At 38.0% G+C, this 20,456-nt stretch overlaps 1 protein-coding gene across 6 annotated transcripts in view; it reads left to right on the top strand.

Annotated features, from left to right (window-relative positions):
* Positions 1-20,456, top strand: part of PLPPR5 (phospholipid phosphatase related 5) — a 164,404-nt gene that overhangs the window by 83,401 nt on the left and 60,547 nt on the right. The window contains exon 1 of one of the 6 annotated variants that reach the window (XM_048943910.1): positions 17,729-17,787. The exons of the other annotated variants lie outside the window; for them this stretch is intronic. The gene's annotated coding sequence lies outside the window, so the exon portion shown is untranslated. Of the gene's footprint in view, positions 1-17,728; positions 17,788-20,456 lie in introns of those variants that run through there. 6 annotated transcript variants of the gene reach the window in all.

Genomic DNA, 20,456 nt, shown 5'->3' with positions numbered 1-20,456 from the left:
AGGAAAGGATTATCAATTCTACAGATTTGTAGATCTTCACTTAGTAGTTTGCACTTAGGGATATGTGTTATAGTGAAAGTACATGAGGTGGTGTGGAGAGTAACTTCATTTTATCATTCATCTATTAATTTTCACTATGGAATGTTCTATGACCAATTGGTTGGTTTTTTTTTTTTTTTGTGCTATCAGCAGTGCAGTCAGCTCTGATTAATGAAAGCGGCTGCATAAGAAGAAAGGTGCTCATTGTAAAGCTATAATAGACCTCCTTTGAAGAAGAACTAAGGGACAAATTTACTATTTAACTGATGATATGAGTAGTGTATAGGTTGCATTGTCTTTGGATGCCTCACAGGGTCTGTGATCTCTTCATTCCGTCCTACTTTTTATGGCTCAATTCTCACTTAGAGCTGTATTCTTTCATGATGTGGAAGTTACAGACAATGCACAGGCATCTGAATGCGGATTAATTGTCAAAGTTTAGTTACTCGGTCTCTGGGATTTCCAAGTAGTTGAGACAGAGGTGAGAGAGCATATGTGAGGGGGGAAAAAGGCATCTCCAGGAAGTGATTTAGGATTTAAGAGGACCGGATGAGGTTTCTGACTTCTGGTGGAGCTAGAAGTTCCTAAGTGAGCTGCAGTTAAATGATTAAATATTGATGAACTCAATCTTTGGTACGCGTTTTACCCTCTAGGTTATTCCAGGGAAATCACATCTCCTAGAGTGTCAGTATTAATTTGAGAAGAGTGCATCTTACATGTTCTGCACTAAACTATGACCCACTGTGAGTTGAAGCCTTTAGAATTTATCTTCAATCAGTGTCATGCCAAATCATGTTTTTAGTGGAAACACATATATGAAACCTCATAGGAAATATGGAATTACAACCTCATATTTCACAGGATGGTGACCTCCTTGTTACAGCAGCGTGCTCAGGATACATCTGCACTCTAACTGCAAAAGCTCACCAGGAATCACAGAATCACATATTTGCAGGGGTTGGAAGGGACCTCAAGAGATCATTGACTCCAATCCTCCAGTAAAGCAGGTACCCTACAATAGGTCACACAGATTGGCATCCAGATGGGTCATGAATATCTCTGTAGAAGGAGACTCCACAACCTCTCTGGTTAACCTGTTCTGGGGCTCTGCCACCTTTACTATATGGAAGTTCTTCTGCATGCTACTACAGAAGTTCCTGTATTCAAGTTTTAGGCCATTACTCTTTGTCCTATTGCTACACACCACCATGAAGAGCTTGGCCTCATCCGTTTACCTCCCACCTCCCTTTAGATAAACATTTATCAGATCTTCTCTGTCATCTCTTTTGTAGGCTGAACAGACCCAGGTTCCTCAGCCTTTCCTCACACAGGAGGTGCTCCAGGCCCGTAAGCATTTTTGTGACCCTCTGCTGGACTCCTTCTAGGAAATCCCCGTTGTCTTTGAACTGGGGAGCCAAAAACTGGACACAGTAAATGATTTTATGGTTTTTGTTCTCCTGTGGTAACTGATACAGATAGTGCAGTGCAGAGGGATTTTATTCCCCAAAGACTGAACTGGAATGAAAGACTTCACGCTAAAACTCTGTGTGCTAAGAGGCTTGTGTTTTCTTAGGGAGAACTAGTTACTGCCCACTACCATTAAGCTTCTGGGTACTAAATCCTATATTCCATGATGCAGGGTTTCAATGCAGAGCGACCTTAGCCTTATACCCAATATTCTACAAACTTTCTTTTTCAGTAATAGGTTATTCAGTAATAGGATCTTTTTCAGTGATAGGAATTCAGTAATAGGAAATTCAATAATTTGAAAATTACTAACGTGGACCTGACAAAAAAAAAAAAAAAAATTAACTCCCATTATCAAAAAAATAAAGCAAACCAAAGGAGAAAATATGCATTGTATAGCACTGTGTGTTTTAGCACCTCTTGTCTTTAGCTCTAAAAGGCACATTTTGTATTTCAAATTGCTGGTGCTTAAGATAGATATTTTTATTAAGATTACGTATTCTTATTCTTAACAGTGCTAAAATGCTTTAGCACATGACAGTCTTAAATCCTGAATGTACTACCATGTAAAAAGCTGTTATGACTATATTCACAGAAAAGCTCATTTTTGCACATATAATTTGCCATGTGCTCTCTTCATGGCTATTCCACATCTCCCTTTTGCTTAATAAAAATCAGTGAGAGAAAGATAAGAATTTAAGAATATATATAAGAAGTATAGGATTTTAAGAATGATGTGCTTCAAATCTTGTTTTAATTAAAGTAGATCTATTGAAATAAGTGCAACTTTCAGGCAAAAGAGTAAGGAATTCCTGTTTATAACTTGGTTAGGGATATGCAAGACTTGTACCATTCCTTTAATTTCCAATCCTGATGCTCTACTGTTCCTTTTCTGGTAATTTTTCATTCTAGTCTTTCAAATTCAACACAGAGATAAATATACAGCAACTGTGTGTTACAGTCTAAGAAGAAAAATAATGATGATGCTAGCCATTGCATGGATACTTAAATGAATGGCTGTTAAGAGAGAGCCTGATGTTTTTGTTCTATTATGTTCTACTGTCTCTGCCTGCAATTACAGTTGTGAGATCAGGGTGTGCGTTGTCTATGTGGCACGTTAGGGCACTTCTCTTACCTTTGAATATTTTTACCTCGTGAACAAATGAATTTGTCATGCATATCACTAACTGTCATGAGTAAACCCTCAGTTTGTTGGACGACATCTCTACCTGCAAAAAGTTAGTCTCCACTGAGTGTTTCTGAGTTTGATTTCAGACTTGCTAGATTTATTTTTTTAATAGGAGGGGAGATTGTTTCTTACAGTAAATACTGAAGAATAAAAATCTTGCTGAAATGTAAGGTAGCCTGAAATTCTTTAAATTTTGATACAGGCGAAAACATTTTTCCATGGACAAACTTATAGAGAAATGACATGGAGATCTTACAGGATTGAAAAGTAAACATCATTTGAAATTCAGTAGGAATATCATTGTTTTTCTACAATAAATATTACCAAACAGTACAAAGTATTTTTAGTATACATTTAATTCAGTGAGCATTTCTTGTGGGAGATCACTATACCATCAGGGTTCTTGGGTTCTTCTTTGGGTTTATAGCTGTAGACGACCTTCAGTTCTGGTTATGTCTGTTCACATCTCATCTGTTGTTTCTCCACTGTGCAGCACTGTATGTTGCCCACGTACACTTACACTGGAGTTAGTATTTGTAGGCACTTTCTTTCAACTAAGGATGCTTCTTTGTAACTTCAGTGTTTCATGTGGATCAAGCCATGTGTGTATTTTTGTACTTGTAGCTAGTCTGCTTGTTGGAACTCAATGAATAAAAATATTAGTGTATGGGAGGGAAGGTGGTATGATGGTACGTGTCTCCTGTATTGTGCTATTGCCCTCTGTTTTGCAGTTAATGACCATAAAACAATCAGCAGGTGAATGGCTAATTGGGTATATTTATCTATAGTACTGAGCACAAAGATCTTTTGAGGAAAGCATCCAAATATGCAGTAAAGAAGTAGTAATAGTTGTTTGTCATATTGTCTAGACAGTATATGTTACAAAGCACTGAAAGGTGAAGTACAGACTTGATTCTTGTGAAAAGGATTTAAATTGGAATAGGAGCAGATCCACTTGCAGTGGCACACTTCTGGCACAGTTGTACTGTAGTGGAGTAATCCCAGCACATGGTCAAAATCAGGCCAGTCAGATTGCTTTTATATTTCTTGTCAGACTCAATTAAATAGCTGTTTCAAGTATTTACCCTTTATGGTGGTATTGTCTAGGCCTGGAAAGGCTATACTTGTCTTCTATACTGAGGCTCTGTTTTGTCTGTATTTGCCTCCTTTCAATATTTGCTCTGTATCCTGGAGAGCACTTGAAACAGAAGATGGATGCAGAGACTGACATGCAGGCCTGTTTTTAAGAATGTATTTAATGAGACAGAGGGTGAGCATTATTCTCAGTGCACTCGAGCAAAACAAGTTGCAATATGTTGCTAACGCAAAGTGCATGAGCACATGAACACAGTCACGCTTCCCACTCTGCTGTCTCCTTTTTCTGTGGTGTTTGTTGCCCAGAAACTAGAAGGACATGAGCCATTTTATTTCAGGCTCTGCAGCTCCTCAGTGCAGACACATGATAGTTGTTTTTTTTTTTTTTTCTTTTTTTCCCCTGCTAGGAATAATTGTGATTTCCAGAAAATTTTATGAACAGAAATTTTGAAGCCTGTTTCTTCTCCTTTGTGGTAAATGAATATTTTAACCCTAATTTCAAGGCAGAGATGTGTATTTCTTGGAATTATACAAAATGTGCAACTGCTGTGTTGTTTGTGGGCTGCCAGCAGTGCTGCTGGGCACTGACAGCAGTGAGCAGCTGCCTGCATGCAGGGCTGGAGCCCTCTGCTGAGCATGGAGCTCTTGCAAGCAGAATACACGCATTGGTCGTCTTTTTGAATTCACCTTCATGTATTATTATTATTATTATTATTTTTGCCATTTCAGGCTTTCCTCCATTTCTTTTTTTTTCCATGATGCAAGAGCACATTGTTAGTATTTTTATCCAGCCTCTCATGTGTTGGTAAAATACAGAGGTCTAGTGGAATGACAGTATTGGCTCATCTTATAGCAAGCTCTAGATACACAGATATTCCTGTAGAAATGCTCTTTTAGGAGGCAAGGAAGTGATGGTCTGGGGATTTTTGTTTTAATATGGCAGAAAGATGCCAGTACCAGAACTTGTTGCTTACGAGTATACATGTTAGAATCACCAGCAGAGTTTAAATGATAGCACTCCCAGCCATGCAGACAGGCCTGAGAGCTTGAGCCTAGTCTGTTTCTGAAAATAAGTGCCGTGCCATTGCAGTAGGTTTAGAGTGCTTCAGCATCAGCCCATGCCAGAGAGTAGATAGCATTTCAGCAAGGCTCCAGCACTCCTGCCTGCAGCGGGTTCTGCTGCAGCATGGCTGACTTGCTCTCATGTGGCCTCTGCCTTTGCTTGCCTTCTCCAGATGGTGTGGGGTGGCCAAGCAGGAGGCAGTAGTGGTGGAGCTGGGCTGGGCCTGCAGTTTGGGCAGGGCCATGAGGATGTGAGGGAAGGTGGCTGGGCAGCACTACTGCAAGTGTAGTAGGTCCAGGCTGGAGCTGCAGGGGTGAGTGTGGGTAGTGGCAGCTGGGACATAGAGACAGGGACACAAAGGTCTAGCTGCACTTCTGGCCTGGTATCTGAAACAGCCAACCAGAAACTCAGCTATGGGAGATTAGAAATATGTTCTCTTCCTCTCTTTGAAGTGTGTTGATCTGTGCAATATCGGTATAGCAGTGATTTGCATTGCTTCTTCCTTAGCAACAAGGGTCCCTCTGCCTCAAATGCATGCTTGTATGTTAGTTGGCACTGAAGATCCCTGTCAGGATTTTCCACAGCATTGACACAGTGCGTCTTGAAACACAGCAGTGAATCTGTATCAGGCCTGCTCAGTATGAACCTGAAGGGAAAAAAAAAGTTTTTTTTTTTTTTTAAAGCTTTTTTTTTTCTTTTCTTTTTTTTTTTTTTTTTTGCCAGAAGCAGAAACATGCCATCAGAGCTCAGTAGAGACCCCCCCAGTTGGTGAGCACATGGTCTGCTGCCCCAGCCAGCGCAGCACTCCTGAGCAGAGCAAGCTTGATGATTATAGGCATGCATAGCACAGCTGGTGTCACCTCGCTTGATGCTTGAATGACGTGATCTTCTTCAGTAGGAGCATTTGATTTCATTGAAGCATGAAAGTTAGTTTGCCTACGTGGGTACCTGATTCTTATGGAAACTTTCTAAAGGCTTCACGCTTTGTATCTGATTCAATTAATATTGGTTTAATAAACATATAGAATAACAAATGTTGCTAAGAAGAATAATAACAGTTTAAAAGTTATTTAATTACCTGAAATTTTCTACTCTCCAGAAGAAAAGAACCAAGGAGATTGAAATAACCTGTGAAATGCTACTTAATACATAGGGGGTTTAAAATATTATGAGAACTCACATAGATGAATATGGTGATGAGTATTTAGAAAGACTAATTGCAGTTGAAGACTTCTCTACTGAGCATGATATGCAATCTTGAATCTTCAGCAATCTTCAGTACATGGGACACAAAACAGGCTTTACCTTTTTGATGTTTGGTCCATGAGGGTATTTGTATGGCTTAGAAATGGCTTTTTGCTTGCAATGAGTGTTGAATTGGTATGTAGATAAGGAGACAGCGCATCACAGCTGTAGCAAAGTGGGATGAACTCCCTGGAAAAATGGGATTTGATTTCTAGAGGCATTCATCTAACAGGATGAATCTGTGCAAAGCTTGCAGAATGTAAACAGCAGGGCTTTCATTGATATCAAAGAGCTTAATGAGTAGGAAAGAAAGTGTACTGGAAGGCATAGATGAGATTTTAAAATAAAATATTCTATATTTGCACTTTTTTCCAATAGTCTTTTCTTCTAATGTGTGATTCCAAACTCACGAATAGTATGTGTCAACAGAAGATACTTTCTGCAGTAGAATTTCTACTTGAAATGTATGAGGGATTTGGTGCTTTTCCATTTTGAACTTTATATACATTTGTTGGGGTTTTCTTTGCATGCACAGCAACACCAAGAAATCTTTGGGGCATAAAGTGATCAGCTGCTCAGAACAGGAAGAAGTTCATCCTTTTATCAAATAGTGTGTTTCTGTAGCTAATGCTTTCTGGAGTGGCAGTGGTTGTTAAAAATAAATAAATAATAAACCTAGATAATCTCTGACCTTTTTCAGTATTTTGCTCCTAGGGTTCCTTAGTTGTTATGGAAAACTATCATAAGAATAAATGTAGCAACTGTTGATCGATACAAAACTTGCTGCCTTTACACAAAAAGTTTCACAGAAGGTAGTTGACAAAATCTCGAATGTAGCAGGATTTGTTGCACAATGTAACTTTTTTATAAGCATGAAAAATATTAGATGGTGTTCCGTAATACTTATCAGAAAAATGAGAAAGTATTTTTCTCTCTAGCCACCAAAAATTCCTTAGCACGGAACCTTTTTTTATCTGCAGATAGAAAAGTAGCAGCAATTCAATTAAATGCAGCACTGACTTAACGCTTGTGTGTGCTACTACTGAAGTTCTGGATTTGCTTTGCTATAGCAACCGGCATCTATGATGCTCTTCTACCTAATGTATTGCATTACTCCGTGCCGGACATCCTTATACTTGGTGCGCTGTGTGGTGATAGCTAGGCAGCTTTGGATGAGATTTCAGAGGACAGTTTGAAGGGGGGTAGCTTAAGTTGGTTGCTGAATTATTTTTTTTCTACCTAAAATGATGACCAAAAATAGGCCTAACAGGCATATTCTTTCTTGGATGTATGACACTAGTGCACTTCCCAGATAGACAGAATGTAAAGTAAGGATTTTATTTCTGTCCCAGAAAAATGTTACTACTTTCCTAGTACTTGTTATTAAAATTTTCATTAGGAAGACAGTAAAAGTATCCTAGGCATAATACTACAGTTTTTACCTGCATGGTCCTTCTCTGTATTTTTAAAACTTCTTTTATTTCTGTGATCATCAGGGAGTCTGAAGCCATCTCAGGAGGTTAGTGGGCCACGTGGTTAGTTCTTTTCCCCAAAACCTATGACATCAGCTCATTCTGTCTCATTTTTTGCTTCTGGTGAGAATTGTAGTGAGATAGACAGGGAAACTGAGAACCTGCACAAACTTATGCTGCCCTATATTTTTCCTGGAGCTGGCAGTCTGAGGTGGTGAAGCTGGCATGGGATGTGCACACCTGTGGTCATTCTTGCATAGCTTTCAGCTTGACTGGAAAAGAGCTCTAGCTACCTCAGTGAAAATCTGTAGCATTATGGTAGAAATCTCCATTGTGTCTTGTGTTCCCGCTCAGGCTTACAGCAGACTTTCAAAATTTTGAGTGATGTTTTTAACAGTTTGCGGATAAAAAGTGAGAGCCAGAACAGAACTGGCTTTAGGAGAGATAGCAGGAGACTTTGTAGTAGAGCAGAACAGTCAGATATATGTACTTTATTCCATGTTGACAGATACAAGTTCAAGCTCTGGAAGTACCGAGAGTGCAATTATATAAAAAAAACATACATAAAAGTCTAAAAGGATGTGAACTGTCCTCTGGGAAATGACAGAAGCAGATTAGCATCTAGAACATGGAAGTCCTGCAGGAGTCAATTCTTCCTTCTGTTATCTTAAAGACACTTTAAAATTGACTATTTGTGTAAATAACAAAGTAGATATTCAGAGCACTTCCACTAACACCTTGCTAGCTACTGAGTCTGGGTGGCACCAGTGTTAGCTGCTTCAAAGGCCATTAAAAAATATAAATTATATCAAGAAATTGTGTCGCCAAATATTTTAAATTATGCACAAAAAATATACAAAGTGACATTACCAAAGATACAAACCTGTTTAAAAAATAACAGAAGATGTAGTTTTCTGTACTTCATGCCAAGATTCCAATTTATTTTTTTCTTAAGAGAAGGAAAGAGATCTCTAGTTTTCTCTCTTTCTGAAGGAACCAGGAACAGCAAAGATAAATCCTGAGTAAGAAACATTAAGTTATCTTCCAGAATCTTTCAAATACCACAACTGAAGTTATCTTTACAATCTCAGTGTTAGATAGTCACTGCCTGTTCTATTACTACTCCTACCTATCTTGAAAAACGTCTGTTCACAATACATTCTCTATAAAAATATGCAGCAAGACATTAAGCTGCTTTTCCATACATCTCTTGTACTGCTTTTATTACAATAGTATCTAGGCCTTGGAAACAAGCACTGTATTAACGTTTGTTAAAAGAAAAAAATTAAAAAATGGTGACTATATGAGACAAGAGTATGCATTTGTATTATTTTTTACTGTGTTTACTATTCATGCTTTTCAGGAAAGTTAGCTAAAATCCTAGCAGAAATATAAATCATAGCTGTATCTAAACTATTAAGCTGGATCATGGCTATATCTGTAGTTAAAAAAAAAAAAACACAAAACAACCTTTTCAAAGGTCATTTTTCAATAGAATGTGTGCTAAATTATGAACTGTGTGTTTAATTGTGTGAAAGTCATTTTGGTTTGCGTTTCCCTTCTCCCACGCATTTGTTCTTCCAGGGCATGCTAAAGCTGTCAGTGGTTCATTCAGATGAATATAGGTCATTGCACATTTTCAAGTACTCTTGTCCCAGTGGTCTCTGTTAGCTAGTCTAAATTCTCTTAAAAACATTTCCAGCTAAATATATTTTTCTAGTAAGTGTGGACACTCTTATCTGAGGCAACACCTTTGCTTTTTTTCCCCTAGTTCATTGTTACTGATTTTTTGAGTTACGGGATCCTTACAGCAGTGACTCTCATTTGCTATCAATCTGGACAGTAGCTAATATATTTGGAGCACTACTGAAACTTCTATGACTATTACTAATTATGCAATTTCATTACAAACTGTAACAGAGATGTGTGGCACTGCAGCATTCATTATCACAAAGAAACTCACATAGTTCATAGCAAGGTGCTTTCTAACAGCACTTAACAGGTCTCAGCCAGTTGAAGTGTTTTTCACCTAAATGCATGAAAATGTATTGATTGCAGAAGAAAACCATTCAATTGTTCTGAAAGGAAAAAAAGAGGTGTTTTAATAACATAAGATGTTCTAGTATGAATGCTTTAACTTTCTTTGATCTGTCTTAGGTTATTTGACAGTAGTGGTAGGCGAAAAAAATCTATTTTTGTTAGCAGGAGAGCCTTTAATTTCACATGTACTGAATAAGCTTCCTGTAGAAAAAGATTGTGTAATGTGGTAAATATGCAGCAATCTTCTTGCAAAGAAAAAGTTAAACAGTGGTGAAGAAATAAACTATTAATTAGTAATTGATAGAAAGAGGTTTTTTCCCATGTTGTATTTCATGGAGGAGGGGGGAAAAAAAAAAAAAAGACAACCAGTCTAAATAGTAGGTTAGCATTACTCTGCCAGATCACTCAAACTTTATTTTCAACCACTTTCATGAATTATACATATACTCTAGGGTTGTCCCTTTAAACTGCTCTGTCAGTTCATACAGTGTCCCAGAAAAGGGAACTGTACAGAAATGTATTGTCCTAGAAGTAGCCATGAATGGCACTGTAAGGTCTGGGCAGCTTTCTGACTCTCAAACCTTTTTTTTTTTTTTCTGTGAGAATATGAAGCAGATGGTCTTTTTTTACTAGTATCAGGAAAGTCCTCTGGTTCTTCATCTGCAGAAGAATTATGGAGTGAAAGCTCACTGAACACTGCATTCTCCTATCTATGCTCCAAAGGACAGTCAAGCAATCAGTAACAGGGCTGTAAATGTTCTTATTTTTATTCTTGTTCTGTTTTAAAAAAAAAAACAAAAAAGCATGTTTCAGGATTCAATGTCAGCCTCCAAATGCAGACACAGAGTTGAAACGCAAGGCAATCTAGTCTGTCTCTGGTTTCTGACTGTGACCGTTAAAAGATGCTTAATGGAAAAGTAGGAGAAATAGAGAGTATACTTCAGTGATTCAGGTGCCCTGAATTTAGTGATTAAGAATCTGAAAGTTCAGTTGGATCATCACATTGAAAAGCTAATCATGTCCTCAGTTCATGAGTCTAAATATCTCCAGGGGGCTTTTTGTAGCTTTAGCTTCCGCAAGAAGCTAAAACTCTCTCAAAAGACTTAATGAAACAATACATCCATTTTCCACCAGTGATTCATTTCTTAGCCCTATGATAGCAAGAGAAGAAAAGGCCAGACTGTACCTCTCAAGCTGAAAACTGCACTGGAAGTAAGCCTTCATTGAGGAGCAGGTAGCCTTATATTTTCTTGAGGTAAGAACACTTAAATGGACATTTTTAGCAACTGAATTTAGAGCAAAGATCACACACTCTTGACGCTACTCAGTAGGACTTCTTTCACACACTGATTTTGATCCAGATTGATTGTTTCACTGGCAGTAGCTCTTCTAATTTCTCTATAGTCTGTCGCATCTTTCTATGAGATTATATCTTACTATAGTTAGGTTTATATCTCTTTCCTGGCCAGCAGATTCTTTTTAGATGCTAGTATCCTAGTCACATCTGCTGTTTCAAGATACTTTTCTGGTAGAGGTTTTTTTTCTTCACACACTCAAATCTCATGTATTGCTCACTATCTGTTTTTTTACATGATTATGGCTTTTTCCTTGAAAGTCAGATTTCTTTAGCCATGTCATTCACTTGCGAGATGTTGTCTTTAATATTATCTTTTTTCTCCTTACTGTCACCTCTTTTTAAAAGTCCTCTCATCAGAAAAAGTGCCTATTAATATGGCCAAACAGCATAAAACCTTCTTTCAAAGACCTGAGGCATCTAGCAGTTCAATTTAATCTTTTATTTTATAAATGTTCTTTCTCTTGGGGCTGGAAGAATTCCATTAAAGAACAGATAAACTAATCTTTCACAGCTGACAGAGGCATCTGGGATCCTTTTCTTGGTGTAATTCTTCAGTGGAATTTTTCAACATAAAGTAGGATTAGTAGATTCTCCTCATGTGATTTCTTTTTGTAGTCTGAAACGTCTATTCTTGCTTCTGTCACACTACATATCTTTCCTCCGGATCATCTGATTACTTACCTATTGACGCCTCTTATTAAGAATTTCTATTCATCTGCATCTGTTTTTCATTCTGTAAATGTGCATCTTCACTTTTCCCTTAGCTGTTATTTCTTCAAACATGATTCTTGTCCTTTTCTGATCTGTCCTAATCTACTGCATCATGTGGTTGGTCTTATGATCCAGTTGTGCTTATTTGCATTGTCTCTTACTCTCTTCTTATAGAGCTAACTACTCTTCTTTTCCACTCAGTGTCTTCCAGTTTCTTCCCTTTCTTTCTTCACAGTGCTCTTTCGACTGGCTGTCATTTTCTACTGCCTTGTTTTCATGGCATGAGTGACCACTTTCCTTTTGAGACTTTGTGTTTTAGATCCTCATTTTCTTCAGGGATCTACAGTTCTTGAATTTTTCACGCTATATTTTATCTTATTCTCTGTCATGTCCTTAAATCCCCTTTATAAACTTGATTCCATGTACCCATGGCAACAGTCACTTCAGATTCTGTAACCAAAGCAAGTGCTGAATTAATTCCTCAGTGCTTTTCTTGTTTATCAAGTCACATACAAATGGGGAAACTAAATTTTCATATCTGATGACTCTCCTCTAAAACGGAGCCCTTTTTCTAAGACCCGTGTTAAGACCTTTTAAAGAAAACTTAGTGGGTATATTCCTTTTTTTTATTATTATTTTTATTTCTCTGTTATTGTCAGACAATCCATTAGATTTTTACAAATTCTTTCACAAATAGGGGTTATTTATCAATGTTTTTCTAGGAGAAGATCTGAGTTGCTTCTTGACATGTCTTGGAATATCCCCAGTTTGATATTCCATCAGAATGTGATATTTGGCCTATTTCCTGACTCTTTGTTGTAAAAGACTTTCCTTTTATACCCTGAAATGGTCATAAATTCTATTTTGACCAGCATTAATTACAGTTCAGAAATGCGTTCACAGATCTACCCTCTATTCATGTGTTTCCAAGAGTAAAATAAGGTATAAATATGCTGAGTTGAATTGCATTTGGCATTTCCAAAATGGCGTGGGTTTGTATGGTGAATTTTTTTGGTCAGCATTACTATTTTTTCCCACTTCTGTTTCCACATAAAATAGACAGATATACCACCACATTGTCAGAGGATGGGCTCTCTGGAAAGTAGATGTTGAATATTTGTTTAGGATGCACTGAGCTTTGGGGGTATTCTTCCCAGAACGTTTAGAGAAGAAAGCCAGGAATAGGCAACGTGTATCTGGGATGGTGAGGGAGAAAAAGTAAATTGAATTTGTTACCAGCCATCTGTTACTCCCACAGAAACTGCTGCCTTGTGCCTGAGTGGTTAAAAACATGAAACAATGCAGCAGGTTTGCTCTGAAGGGGTGGCTTTGCATACCCTTGTCAAATACTCCTAAGAAGGTATGAGCATTCTTCAGTCAGTAAGAACAGCCTGCTCCAGTGAGTGTAGGAAGGCAGTGGTGAGTGTTGGTAGTAAGAGCTACTGAGCAGCTCATGACAATATATGATTGAATGCTGCGTAAATTCAGAGTACCAGCCAGCACATCCTGGTAACTACATAGGTGTTACACATGTAGCATAGACAGTATCAACTGTGGAAGTAGGAGTGAAAAGCAGAAATGACTACAGGTAGAAGGTTGCTTAATAGTTAAGCAGGGGTGTAAGTGTGTATGGGATTGATTAATCTCATGAGAAAGCTGCTAGTGTGTTTTCTCACATTAGTAATATTAGAAAGAATTTGCTTTTCTGATTGTGCAGATTGTGGAGAGGACTAGTTCTCTTAGCGGAATACTCTCCTACAAATAAGCTGTATCTTGACCATCTGTTGCCAGATGGAAGTGTTCTACTTCTGAATCACTAGCTGCAATGACATACTTAGAAAATGAATCTTTCATGGATAGATCCACAGCACAAAACTGCGATGACCTTCTTATACACGTGCTGTAGTTATGTTTTCTGTTTATTAGGTCTAAAGTTACTGTATGGCTGTATTCTCCTGTGAGCATTTTGTTATTTAGAAGGCATTGTATCTTGTGACTTGCACCTGTCCCTACTGAGGTATCCCAGTTGCCCAAATATATGATATTACTGAAAAACACAAACTCGCCATACAGTTTCTATTTCATCTTTGTATGTGAAATCTGTGAATTTATTTGAGGGGTCTGTAAAAGTCTGCAGTGAAGGCCTGTGGAGGCAGTGCTCAGGCAGGCCCAGAACACCTTGCTAGTTGGCTCATACACCTCCACCTACTGGTCTGCAATTACATTTTCCCTGTGAAAAAAGTTCATGTTTTTTTCCTTTCATTCCTTAAGATTTTTACTGTGAGTTTGTATGTATATATGTGTTTATTTAATGAATGGTGATTCAGAGGAAGAAAAAAAGAGAAAAGCTATTAATAAGCTAAGAGGGATCTTTATAATTGTGCAGTAAAATTTTAAGTTCTCCAGAATTGCTCTGTTTTAATGAAGTATAAAAATGATTTTCATGGTTATGATCTTTGAAGTTTGTCTCTTTACACATGGTGTTATGCATAAATTAGGTCTTATTCAGGAGTTGAGAATTGTCAGTGAATTTCATCTATTCAGAAATAATGCCAAGTCTAAAATGTTGCATGAGGTGAACTGACTTATTTGGCTGGAAGGAAACAGAAAAACTAAATGGAATATAAAGGAATAGTTCATAGAGACTTATAGGTGCTAAGTTCTATCATACTGATCTAAATGAGAAAAAGATAATAATCAGATTGCTGCAGTGACATAGAGACTCTCATTGGTGATGTGGTGCATCTCTTTAATTTAGAAAAACTGCATCTTCTCCCATCTGCAATAGCATCACATCCTCTTGTCAGTACAGAATTTGCTTACATACTCACAGGAGGAAAGTGCTCAACACATTTTAAGATACAGTTTAAAGAATAGCAGCAGTTAAACGCTGGGAAGAAATCAGTATTGTTAGGCTCAGGTTCCCAAAAGTTACCCGTCAGTGGTTCAACTCAACTTGAGGCGCAGCCATTAATAAATACAAAATAATTTTTATGTGTGTGTGACTGTAGCAACTTTTGCTTCTCCTTTGTGTGTACTTTTGGTGATCATCAGAGTAGGTGATCTTTTTTTTTTCCTTGCAAAACTCACATATAGGGAGGTATGTGGAGTAACTTCTGTTTGGTACAAGGTGGAGCTGAGCCTTGTAATAGAAAAATGGTCTAAAGTCTCATACCTACTTTATTTTTTTAGTTATTTCTTCAGGACTTTTGGGACAGAAGACTCGTTTGTGCTGTGTTTAAGGCAAATACAATGTTGCTTCCCTCCATCATGGCCTCTGTCATTCATCCCTCCTACATTGGTTGTAGTTGATTTAGTCTAGCCTCTTAATCTGCTCCTGAATGCCCAGCAAGACTATTTTAAAATTTCTATGTATCTGAATATTTTGATTCTAAAAGAGAAAAAGGTGAAGACAACAAGCTATTCTAGGGTCTATATGGGGAATTATTCCAGATGGTTACGTTACAACTATTTCTGTCGTGTCTCCCTGCAGATTCCTGCAGTCAGCTGCCTAACCATGGGAAGGTGTTTTTGTATACTCTTTCTGAATGGGAAGTACTTTCTGCTCTTATGGTGGGCAGTCATTGCTACACTCGTGTCAGCTGGAACTTCATGTCAGCACAGGATTTTGCTCCTTTGTTCAGTAGAGGAGTCTTTATTTTTGTTTTTTTAAATGCAAAACTACAGGATTAAGATTTGCCTTGATTTCACAAATGAGTCAATTTATGAAACTCTTTCATTGGTTAATTCCATATTAATTTGCCTGTTTGCAAAGTAAGTACATTCTTCCTTCATCTTGTTAACATAAAAATGACCTTGTTATTTCTGATAATGCAGCTTGTTGGGCAAACTTAAATCCTATCACTAAAACGTAATCCAGTGAATCCTCTTCTTCCTGATAACACTTCTTACTATTTAAAGTCCTGTGGGAGATTTTGGTTTGCTGTTTGACAGACTTATAGGTCCTCCTAATATTAATCTTCAAACAGCATATAATCTAAAAAGCAGAAGGATATAGTTTCTCTCGGTTTTAGCTTTCATCTCTTGAAGTAATAAGATTTCCTCCCAGTACCATTTCAACTGTTTGTTTCACAGTTGTTTTTTTTTTTTAAACTCATTCTTATAAATTTCAAGATAAGGGTGCATCATTTAGATCTCAGTATTGTTACATATGTACACTCATCAGAAGTCCAGCAGTGAATGAAGAAATTGGATTCATTTGTACAACATATGTAGAAATCACTGGGGCAAATATGATGGTGATTGTGCTCCCAACACTCATAATGTTCTGTTCTGCACTTTATTTACTCTCCACCTAGATTTTGCTGTCTCTTGGTAATCATTGAGGGCCTGACAGATGACACAGTGGTTATAGATTGTTTTGGTTATAGATTAATACTTTTGTGAGATGGAAAGGTATTTGGAGGAAGTGGCAGAGGAATTGCTCAAGCTTTAGAGGGAAAGATGTCATGAAGTTCATGACTAAAGATTCACGTTAGTAGCACTTAGTAATTTTCAAGTAGCAAAACAGTTACATGCGTTTGCTTGCTCTCACCACGGTGATTTGCAATTGTTCTTTTTGCTCTCAGATGATAGCAGCCTACTTTTATGTAGTTTAGATTTCGTTCACTTCACACTTCGCTTTTGGATGTGCATTGAAATGTTGGTTTTGATTTTTTTGTGTTCTGTGTCTTAGTTACCTGAAACAGCAGATATTTTCCCAGCATCTTGACTGTTAGTATGAGCTGTGTTCTACATATTTTTGCTACAATAATCTTAGGAGATCAATAACATTTTTCTACTGGAGAGAATTGGCTCTTTACTCACTCTGGCAGATCTGGAGCCTGAAAGAAAGATCATTTGTATTTTTTTGAAATTGTTTTTTAAGAGAAAGATGGTTTGTAAAAATGTGTTGGCTGAGTCACATTCCTTAGCATTTACTATTGAAAAAGAGAGAGACTATGTTACAGGGAAACCCAGGAGACCTGTAGGTCTCCCTGAGATTTGCTGAAGACAGTTTCTACTTTTCCCAGAGCTATACATATATTTTCTTTTCAATATGCAACATTTACTGTGTGGATGAGCAGGCAGATAGCATTGATTTTATGGAAGCTTTGCCGTGGAGAAACTTGCTTTGGGACTTGACAAATTCATTCAGTTTCTTTTGTTTTTTTTTTTAAATTTTACTGCAAGAAGTAGTTTGTCATTTAATTGCAGTATTAATGATGAATTTCTGAAGTACTTAGGCTGGTGGGAATTAACATAGAGCAAAGCAAAACCACAGTTGAATCGATTCATGTGGAACAAAGTGAGAAATATTGCGGTTGCATAGATGCCAAGATATTACAGTTAAGCACCTTATTTTCAAATTGCCATCATAAAGTTAATAGGATTTCTTCATTTGTCCTTCCTATTGTTCATTAATGTTTACTAATAATGGTTTCTGGGAGTAAGGTAAAACCTGATTAGACTATAGCATTATTTTCAATCTAGTAACATTCTGATTGTTGTTGTTGTGCACAATTCAGTGTCTCAAAACAATAGGAAATTTTGCTTAATTGTCCAAATGCACCAAATGTGTTCTTAAATGAATGCTACGTATGTGCATAAAGGTAATGCAAATTGCATCATTAGATTGCAATCTCCTTTAGCACACTCATACCACTATCTTGCTGCATGTCAGAATCCAGTGGTGTTTCCTACCATTAAAACATTCTTAAAAGTGTGCACAAATTGCATTTTATAAAAAAAAAAAGTAGAAGACATAAGATTTATACTGACAAATACCATTTATAAAACTGAAAATAGATAAGTAACAGACCAAACACAGCACAGAAGCCATGTTTGTGTAGCATTTTTGTTTCATTATTGACTCCAGATACAATAAGACCCTGTCTCTTTCATTTTAAACACCTCTGCAGCCAGAGCTCTAGGCAGTTATGCAGAGCATATTGCCTTCCTTCAGATGGAACAATTCTCTGAGGGTGAAAATATCCTGTTTTCATGCTATCATTCAGGAGGTTACTGCCGTATATATATTTCCCAGGTATTTGATCATGATATCTTCTGGTGCTGTCTTACTGAAACTACCAGCTGGAAGATTAGGCAAGTAGGTGAAGCCTTTGTGGGGGGTGAGGGAACAGACCTGAAAATGAAACTAAAACAAAAACTCCCAGTAAGAGGAGGAAAAGTTACAGGAAGGAAGGAATACACAACTATGATACTGGGCACCGAAAAGGACTCCCTAGGGCAGTGGTCACAGTACTAAGCTGCTAGAATTCAAGAAGCATTTGGCACTGGTCCCTGACATAGGCTTCAAATAATGGGTGGTCCTGTGTGGAACCAGGGGTTGGATTTGGTGGTTTGTTGGTTTTTTTTTTGGTTTTTTTTTTTGTGGGTCTCTTCCAACTTTTGGCACATGTATAACAAGCTGGGCAATACCAGGTTCCCAAATTTTCTTCAGGCTGACTTTCACCAGAAGAAGGACGTGGGAGAAAACATTTGTACAAATGGCAGTAAATGGATAAAACAAGTATTAAAGATTTGAGTAAATTTGGGGCCTTCTTTTCAGAGTGGAAGATGTTTGAGTTCATTTTATGTGGAAAACTTAGTGGTGGCTCATAAGCAGCCTTCGTTCCAGGTTGCAGAGATGCTGTCCCTCAGGCACACTCTACTGGCCTGAGCTCCTCCTGAGAGCGTGTGCCCACAGTATTTTTTCCAAAAAAGGGAGAGAGAGCACAGATATGAGTATGACTCCCTTGTTTAGCAGCAAGGCAGACTGGTTATGGCATATGGCAAGGGCAGGCTTGTCTGGGGAACTGATCCTGTAGACTGTGGTTAGGCATCTTCCCCAGAACAGCAGCTGGAGGCAGGCATGCTAATGCATACAGTGGGTTACTGCCAGAGTAATTGTTTCATAGGCTGCCTAGTAACTAGTTACAAGAAGAGATTTCCTATTACTAAAACAGAAGGAGCTCTTTTCTGAGATCTATTTATAGGGATGCTTGTAGCATTTCTGCCACGCTTTCACAGGTGGCTTATTGATGTCTCATTTGGGTTTACTCATCTTCCTCCAGATCCATAGCAACAAACTGTGGAAAGGCAATTTCACATATGGTATGTGTGTGTTTCAGCAAGTGTCTGCCTCCATGTTACAGAAAAGGAAGCTTTGGGATACACCACAGGGTCTACAGTTCATCCTCGTTTTGGTGCGTTGAGAATTTTAGGCATTGGCTATCACAGAGCTGCAGTACTTAAGTGACATGAGCAGAAATGTGTCTCTCTTGTGGTAGTGTGCTGGAGAAGAGGAATCTTTGTTTATTCTTATTCCTGAGGTAACAGCTGAAGAGCAGCTACCCATTGGTCCTTAATGCCCAGAGCTTGTTCTAGTCTCTTCAGTGTGCTCTCAACCACTCGATAAGTAATAAATAACTGCTATGTTGACATCTCTTTATTGAGCTGAGCCTGTAGCCCAATCTACATAGCTGTGCATGCACATCCCTGTATACAGTATTAATGCTTATATAATATAAGCATTAAGTGTTATGAGCGTCAGTAAGTCCCTGGGACTCACCAAGTGAAAATTTAAATCCAGTGGAATATGACCATGGAGTTTGCCCTGGGATACATACAAATAAATTGATTAATAGCAGAGCCATCATCTTCTATTTGCTTGATAAATTAGTTCAGCCTTTAACAGTCTGAGCGATTTCAAGATGTGCCATACTGCTTGTTTATGGAGCATTTTCTTTTTTGTTGCTTTGAGTAAACACAAGTTGAATACAGAAAATTACTGCTGTGTTTGATAGCACCAAAGACTGTGCTAAAAATGTTTGGATTGACAGGTCCCAGCTGATAAGTTAACAGCTCCCAAGGAGACCCCAGTTGGTGCAAGCACAACTCTCACTGAGCAGAACAGTATCTCTGTCTCCACATTTTACTGATGGATGGGATGGAAGCCCTGTGTCATGCTCCCCAGCCATATTTGTGAGAGGAGGGGGCATCCTACTTGCTCAGCACACTGCTAGGGCTGGACTGTACACACACAACAATGTGTATTTTCCCAGTGTTGCTTGGAAGCATCAGGCTGTACAGCTGAGACCTGTATGAAATACACACATACAGGCAGAGCACAAGATGAGGGAAGTCCAGAGGCAGAAGTTAAAGAGGAGTTGGTTGCGGCTGACTGATACACCAGAAGAAGGGAAATTAAAGAGGGATTTGGGAGAGGCACAGAAGAGAGAAATGGAGAAGCAGGGAGATGGATGTGCTATGTGAGGGAAGAAGAATGAGGAAAAAGTTTAAGAGAAAAGAAACTGGAGGAGAAACACAGGGAGACAGGAAGGAGAGATCATAGAAAAGAGTGATTAGATGGGAATGAACAGTAATGGGTAACAGCTGAGAAAAACAAGAGAAAGCTAAATGATTCTTTTTGTATCCTTGGGGAGACAGGAGAGAGAATTTATTTTTATTTAATATTTAAAGCACCAATTTTAATCAAAGCAATTATTTTATTCATTTATTTTAAGAAAGAGAGATCTCAAAGGGCTGCCTAGCACATAAAAGCATGATTTTAGTTCTCAAAGATGCTAACTCCTCCTGAGATTTTTAGTTAACTTACTCATGGGCTGGCTCCTAGGAGCATCATATTTACAATGTGTGGCTTCTGCTCATCTTTTTCTGCAGCAGAGATTAGCTCTGCAGGATTTTCTTCTAGGCAGTCATAGCTTTTTTTTTTTTTTTTTTTTTTCCTCTTTCTTTGACTGCAGGTTAGGTTTG

This window comes from Lagopus muta, chromosome 5 (assembly GCF_023343835.1).
Source record: "Lagopus muta isolate bLagMut1 chromosome 5, bLagMut1 primary, whole genome shotgun sequence".
Lineage (NCBI taxonomy): Eukaryota > Metazoa > Chordata > Aves > Galliformes > Phasianidae > Lagopus > Lagopus muta.
This window is presented reverse-complemented; position numbering and strand designations above follow the sequence as displayed.